Genomic DNA, 8,434 nt, shown 5'->3' with positions numbered 1-8,434 from the left:
CTCATAATTGCTTAGTTTATTTGTTCAAATACGAATTTCATATGATTCTGATGTTCCTACTTCAGTTTTGAAATGTGTGCCTGCCTGTTATAGAGACATAAGGGGTTTGTATTTCTGCGTGTGGTCTGGTCAGCATGGTTGGGGAGGTGAACTTTGCATATGCAGGGGTTTATAGGGAGACACTCTCCGAGTTGAATCCGCAATGCATTCCATAGATAATCTGACTACTTTTTATGTTTTCATGAATCTCAGATTCTGAACAGCATCATAATGATTATGAGCTTGCACGCATGAAAAGAATAAAGCAGAACAATGCCATGGCTGTCAAACTTGGCATTAAGGGACTGAAATCAAGTCTGGATGCAATGCAATGCAAACGCTCTCCACCTACAGATTCATGCTTAGAATATGATCCTAACAGTGATTCTGAGCTAGAGGGAGACCTAAGTCAATGTAGCTCCCTAGTGGAGGAGTCAGAGGAAGATGCCCTATCTTATTCACCCATCAAGGTACTTGTTCTAACTTTCCAAGGTTACATTGCTCGCACATATCTTGCAACTGATGCTTTGCATTGCTTCTACTTTGTTGAACTGCCATTAGCTTAGTTTACATATTGTGTATGTGAATACGCCCTGCCTATCCATTTTCAGTACATATTCCATCTGTCATCATACCATATTTATCCATTCAAATGTTGTTCTTGTGTATCAGACGTTCAAAAGGAAGAGGGCGATTGCTGATCGTGGAGGAGCACAAGCAAAGTATTTGGAAAAGCTAGTGGCACCTGATAAATCAAATAGCCCATTAGGTGTAGTTGCAATATCACCTGACCCACAAAATACCCCAACTCTAGCAGACTCTAGCCCTACTACACTGGTCATTTCTGATGCCCCAACTCAGCAGACCCCAACTGCAGCAAACAGTATGATTATGCCAGTTGACATAGCACCAGCTATACGACGCAAAACCCGCATTCCAGCAAAGAGTACACCAAATCCAGTTGCCAAATCCCTTTTCGAACCAGAGAGAGCCCCAATTGCAGCAAATAGGACCCCTGTTCCATTTCTTCCCAGTTTAGAAGACGAAGCTTATGTTGTTGTCAGGAACTTTGTGCGCATCTTTCCTTCATGGAAAGATTATACCGCAGACATAGAACAATTTCCAGTCTTCCTCCGCAACTTACGCGTAAGTAATGTACTAATGTTATTCATGGTCATTACTGCATATGTTTCTGCTGACAGAAGACACAAGATTTCATTCTTTTAAATAGGCGAGGAGCAAACTGGATTGTGATGACGAGCAAGGGTTGGTTGCGCTTTTCAAGCACTCGTTGATGAAGTATCGTTCCTACCTGAGGCAAGCGCACTTCGATGGCAAGCCTCTGAACGAAATTTCTATAGTCTCCGGTGCTACATTTATCTGACGGTGACTAGAATAATCTTGTTACACATTGGTCTCGGCTGCAGCATAAGGTACTGTCTATGATATCACATCACAATTTGAACTACATTTCTACATTTGCCTTAATGTCTCACTTGTACGAAAACTGTTAGCAGAAGAACATTCGTTCTCAAGGGACCACAGAATCTCGCAACTATACTGCACACTGCATTGCTCTTGTGAGTACCTCTTGCCCTGTATGACCATACTTACTTTCATAGCTGTTTGATTATGTAGCATCACTGCACATGTTAGCCTCGTAATCGTCCATTTGGTGGACATTATAAGATCCGTATGGACTCTTACATAAATTTAGAATCAACCCAATGCTTTTGAAGAGGTTTAGCTCTGCAGTCCTCTTGTAAGGACTGAACGTGGTCTATCACTGTACTTACATTAACAGCTACTCCCTCCGTCCCATAATATAAGAACGTTTTGTACAGTACACCAGTGTTCAAAACACTCTTGTATTATGGGAGGAGGGATTGGTTCATTTTGTAGCATTCTGCATCTTATCTCCCTCGCCCACCATTTACTAAAAAAGATCAGATCTATATTTAATCTTACCAACAAGTAGAATACACAAACAATGCCAGTGCAGAAGTGTAGCCCATTGCTCTTGTCAGTACATTTTGTCCTGTAACGCTTGTACTTCCAGGGATTGGTAGTTGATTATGTAGCATCAATCTGCATCTTATCTTCATTATCCTCTATCCCTTCCAGTATTATCATATCTATAATTACTCTCTACAAAATGTAGAGTACAGGCAATGCTTGTGAAGAAGATTTTGTGGTGAAATTCTTGAGTTATCCTTCCCTTGACATGGAGAAGGGCATTATAAAGCCGGTGTTAACTGTTAATGTAAGTCAGTCCTTCTAAAGCCTTTATCCTCAACTGCTGTTTAATTTGCTCATACTCTCTATCATTTACTGCTGTTTAGTTTGCTATTTCTACCAAAATGCATGTTCGTAAGAACCGTAAGTTCTAAGTTTTACTTGTAAAGCCAAATTCCTTATTCATACCATGCACATTACTTAATACTCCCTATATGTATGCTTGTTTTTGTGGATCTATAATCCAGTGTGTGGTGAAGCAGCCCACGTTTGCACCTTGTCATCTCCTGTTTTATCTTACTGATGTGGCTGATGATATGAACAGCATGCCATGCACATTATCCAAAATAGATACAATGATTTTCTTTGCCCTTCATCTATGCTTGTTATGTTGACATGGTAATCCAGTAGTGTGGTGAAGCTCCCCGCATTATGAACAATGCCAAATTATGTTATTGATATTTTGAACTTACTCTTTATTTTCTAATTTGAAATTGGATAGAATTGACAGAACAGTTATCATCTTTGTTTATACACATGCAAAACATGTCATCTCTCTGCTTTGTTTCAGGGTGATATGCCTGATGGCATGCACAAGTCTGCTGAAGGCTGTGAGACAAACCCAACATATATTGCGGCAAAGAAGGCAAAACATCTTGAAGATAGCGAGACAACCCCAAAGTCTTGTCTTGATGCAGTGTTCAAGTTACTTGAGACTAACAGTCAGACAAGCTCACAGAATTCGTTGTCTGAATCAGTTCGACTTCTTTAGTCCCAAGTTCTAGCAGAAAGGCATTCTGCAACTCAACTTCGACTTGAAGTCCTATCTCTAAGAAAGATTGCGGAGAACACCAATGAGAACCTCATCGCTAAACAGCTACACCTGGAAGCTATGACCGACATGCTAGGCCGGTCTCACAGCCTTGCTCAGCAGTTCCCCCGCAAGGCTAACCTTTCTTGAACTGTCTTGGAAGTGGTCTCGGTTCAGTATTATTTTGTTACGCTGCAATGGTGCCCAGTTTTTGTAATCTGCTTCTTCGTTGCGCTTTATGATCACTTGTGGCGAACTTTGATGCCCAGTGGATGTAATATGTGTAATAGCCGTGATAAATATGCCCAGTGGTCTCGGTTCAGAATTGCTTGCTTATTTATTTCCTTGTTGTCTTGTTTATTTGTTTGCTTGTAGTCAGTGCAATTCTTTTTCCACGGTTTGCTAGTGGCTGCAATAACCTATTTTTTTAAACTAGGCCACAATAACCATGGGCTAATATTTACTGTAGTGACACTGGGCCTCCTACGGGCCGTAGAAACAGTGGGCCTTCTACGGGCCGTAGAAACAGTAGGCCTTCTATGGGCCGTAGAAACAATGTGCCTTCTATGGGCCGTATCATCAATGGGCCTTATACGGGCCATATGATCGATTGGCCAAACATGGGCCAATAACAGGCCGCATTATGGCCGTAAACGGGCTAGAGTTGGAATCGTCCGTTCATGGGCCGACCATAACGGGCCATCGTTAATAGGCCGTATTTGATGACGCTATGAAAACGGCCCAACGTATTAACTGACCACAAACGGGCCGACTATAACCACGGGCTGAATTTGGCCCACAAACAGAAAATGACAGTAACGGGCCGTAAGTAAACGAATGTTGGAAATGAGCCCAAGAATAAATGGGCTTTGAGAAGGCCGAAAGATAAGATGGGTTTTGGAAATGGCCCAACGGAATAACGGGCCGTTAATGGGTATAAAGTGATACGCTGTTCATTACGGGCCAGTTTCACCACAAGCCGTTAATGGGTGTAAAATGATACACTGTTCATTACGGGCCAGTTTCACCACGGGCCGTTAATAGGCCAAGAGTTACATAGGGCCTCATATGGCCCGAAAGACGTCATGGGCCATACATGGGCCAGAAGTGAAAACGGGCTGGAATCATATTGGATGGCCCAGATGACGCTACTGGGCCTAATTCGGATAGGGCGTAACGGGCTTTGGGTTAGCGGGCTGTAAATGGGCTATATGCGAACAGGCCGTTAACAGGCTTTCCATGGGCCGGCCCGCCACCTTTTGACCAAGTCAAACGGGCCGGCCTTTTCACAGGAATGGGCCTCTGTTGGGCTGTGCCACATGTCGACGTATCGTAGGCGCCTTCTGTCCAATGAGTGGATGACATCTGTCCCAATGATGAGCCGACACGTGTTTCCTCCAGCCAATGATGATTTTACACGTGGAAAATCCCCATTGGTCGGGGCTGTTAACGGGTTATCGGATCCAAAACCCGACCCGATAGCTTAACGGCGTTCCGTTACGGTGGATGCCACGTGTCGGTCACCCTTGACGAAAGCACTTCTGTGACGCGCGATTTATCGTCATGGAAGTGGACACTTCCGTGATGATAATTTTGGTAATGTCATGGAACACTTCTACGACAGCACAGGTATGACTATCTTGATTCTGTCATAAATTTGTCATGGATGTACATGCATGACAAAAAACGCGATCTACTGTGACAAACACGTATCATTACGGAAGTGTATTTTTTTTAGTGCTTCCTGAACCACCACCCAAGCCAACTCCAAAGAAGAGGGGTATTCTATTTCTCAGTCATGAAGATATGCAAGAGGCAAAGAAATCTATGAAAGACAAAGGTATTAAAGCTAAAGATGTTAAGAATTTACCACCTATTGAAGAAATATACATGGCCTCGACATCCCGACACAGGTAGTAGAGGTCAATTCTCTCTATAGATTAGATGAAGGTGATATTCCTTATACTAAGTTTGCTAGTCAATGCTTGGATGAATTGGATAACTTCATTGTTAAACAAGAAAACTTTAATGCTTATGTTAGTAGACAATTGAAACGAAATGCTTATATGATTGATCGCTTGAGTGACTTTATGCTTAGAACTGTTAATGATGTCAGGGGTGTGAGTAAACATGTATCCATGATAAAAACCCAAGTAGAACAAGTCATTGAGTCACAAAACAATTTGCTTAATGAGATGAACAATAAGATGAATGATCATGCTGTTAGAGTTATGACTACGGGTGGTAAAATGACTCAGGAACCCTTGTATCCTGAAGGTCACCCTAAGAGAATTGAGCAAGACTCTCAAAGAGTTAATACTAATGCACCTAGTCCATCTAAAAAAATAAAGATGCTAAGACTTTGCATGCTTCTAGTGAACCTACTGTAGACACACTTGAAAATCCAAATGATATTTCAATTTCTGATGCTGAAACACAATCTGGTGATGAACATGAACCTAGTAATAAGATGATGATGATATTCATGTTGATGCTCAACCTAGTAATGATAATGATGTGGAAATAGAACCTATTGTTGATCTTGATAACCCACAACCTAAGAATAAAAGATATGATAAGAGAGACTTCATTGCTAGGAAACATGGTAAAGAGAGAGAACCATGGGTTCGGAAACACATGCCTTTTCCTCCTAAAGCTTCTAAGAATAAGGATGAAGAAGAATTTGAGCGCTTTGTTGAAATGCTTAGACCTATATTTTTGCGCCTTCGTTTGACTGGTATTTAGAAAATGTCTCATTATGCTAAGTACATGAAATATATTGTCACAAATAAAAGAAAGATACCAAAGCTGAAATTTCCGCCATGCTTGCAAATTATTCATTTAAGGGTGGAATACCAAAGAAACTAGGAGACCCAGGAATACCAACTATACCATGCTCCATTAAAAGAAACTATGTTAAAACTGCTATGTGTGATCTAGGAGCCGGTGTTAGTGTTATGCCTTTCTCTTTGTACCGAAGACTTGATTTGAATAAGTTGACACCAACTGAAATTTCTTTGCAAATGGCTGATAAGTCAACTGCTATACCCATCAGTATTTGTGAGGATGTGCTTGTCGTAGTTACAAATGTTACTATCTTAACAGACTTTATTATTCTTGATATACCCGAGGACGACAGTATGTCGATCATCCTTGGTAGACCTTTTTTGAATACTGCATGGGCTGTTATTGATTGCAACAAAGGCAAAGTCACTTTCCATGTCAATCGTAATGAGCATACGGTACACTTTCCGAAGAAGCAACCTCAAGTGAATAGTATCAATTCCATTGGAAAAATCTCAACAATTACTATTGGAGGCTTTGAATTCCCTATTCCTACTGTCAAAAGAAATATGAAATTCTTATTCTTTGGGACATGCATATCCCCGTTGAGGTAACCTAGTGTTATACGAAGATTCTCCGGTTCATGTCATTCGGAAGAAGTTCGTTAATAAGACTTGATCAACCTTATTAATGGACTCCTTTTGACGGGCATGTGGTCGATGAATTTAGTAAACACAACTTTATGTACCCACTTTTTACTTTCTGTTATTTAGAATTAATAAAGTAGAAATGCCATAATTATACTGTTTTTTGAATTATCTGTGCAATAAAAATGACAAAACAATAGAAGTTCTCCAAATGCCCTGAAAATTTAATATGATTTTTTCTGCAAAATATAAAAAATAGTGGCACTGAACACACCCCAGGGGTGCACCTATGAGCCACGAGCTCACAGGGCGCGCCCACCCCTGGGCGCGCCCAACAAGCTTGTGGGGCCCACATAGGCCTCCTCACTTATTGCTGCCACCATGCTCTTCTTCTTCCTCCAGAAAAAATCACTTGCTTGTTCAAACCCGTGTTCTTGCTCATCTTGCTGCAATTTTCGATCTCCTTGCTCGTAGCTCCGATTCCAAAACTGTTTTGGAGGATTGCTCATAGGTATGTGACTCCTCCGTTGGTCCAATTAGTTTTTGTTCCAGTGGTTTATTATTTGCACACTTAGCTACTATTGGTGACCATGTTCTTGATCTTGCATGTCAAATCTATATGGTTCAAACTAGTTTTGGTGCATGATATGGCCTATAGACACTTGTAGGAGCAGTTGCTATTGATTTTGTTGAGTTTGGTTCACCTTTATTTTGAGTTACTAAAAATTCCAGAATTTTTCAGAGAAAGGGAGTACCATGAGGAGGTGGTTAAGGGTAGCATCAAGCCAGAATTCGGAGGAAACTTCAAAGGAGAAGCCCAAATACCATCATTCGCGTGCAGCGGAGCTTCGACCGTGTGAGTGGCTGTGTGACACATTCTTGAAGAAGGTGGGAATTTATCAGGATTTCTATTACTTGGCACATAATGCTGACATCATTCTCTTCCTCGAAGATAAGTGTGATCACTAATACATTTGTGCAAAGCTTTAACTTTTAGCCTAGGAAGGAACCACCCATGGTAGAATTTCACCTCCGTGATGTGCCTAAGGAAATGGCACTATATGATTTTTGCAATGTTTGCAAAATACCTTATGAGGGCGGTCACAGTGATCCACGTCCTAGAGACATGGAGGATTTTATCTCTGAAACTACCGTGGGAGAGGAGAGAGGAGTATATGTGATGCCCGGATTGTTAAGCTACAGTAACCATCTACTAATGATGCCACGTCACCACGATTACTGTTGTTAGTTTCACGATGATTCAAATCTCGTTTTGAATTCAAATTCAAAATCAAGTCAAACGGTAAAAGTTTTCAAAAGTCAAATCTAAAATGTTCAAAGTGTAGCAAGTAAATCGTAGATGGTTGTGGTGGTGAATCCAAATTTTATAAAATGTTTAGATGCACTAAATAATAGAAACATTAGCGGAAATAATTATTTAAATGTCTCTTAAATGGTTAAATTGTTGATAACTACTTTTTATAACTACAAGAATAATTGTGGCAGTGGTATACTTACTATTACTAGTTTAGGTGCTAACTATATGTTTTACGAAACTAAAACAATTTGAAAGATTAAACAAACAGAAAAGGAAATTGAAAAATAAAGAAAAGACAAAACAGTAAACAAAAACTAATAATTGAAAATGCCAAAAAAAACCCTCTCCCTGGGCCTCTCAGCCCACCTGGCAGACAGCCGTCCCACCCCAATGCCCCTGGCCTATATGGCCTATTTCCCCCGCACCCGACCGAAACCCTAACTGCTACCCCCACTCCCCTTGAACCCCACTCCTCTCACCCCCTCCCACGATCTGGATCGGGCCGCCGCCCTGTGCCCCGCCGCCGCCCTGGCTTCGCAGGGCGCCGTGCTCGAGCCCCCATGCCGCCCGATGACCCTGCTACGGTGGACGAGCCGCCCG

Source organism: Triticum aestivum, chromosome 5D (assembly GCF_018294505.1).
Source record: "Triticum aestivum cultivar Chinese Spring chromosome 5D, IWGSC CS RefSeq v2.1, whole genome shotgun sequence".
Classification (NCBI taxonomy): Eukaryota; Viridiplantae; Streptophyta; class Magnoliopsida; order Poales; family Poaceae; genus Triticum; species Triticum aestivum.
This window is presented reverse-complemented; position numbering follows the sequence as displayed.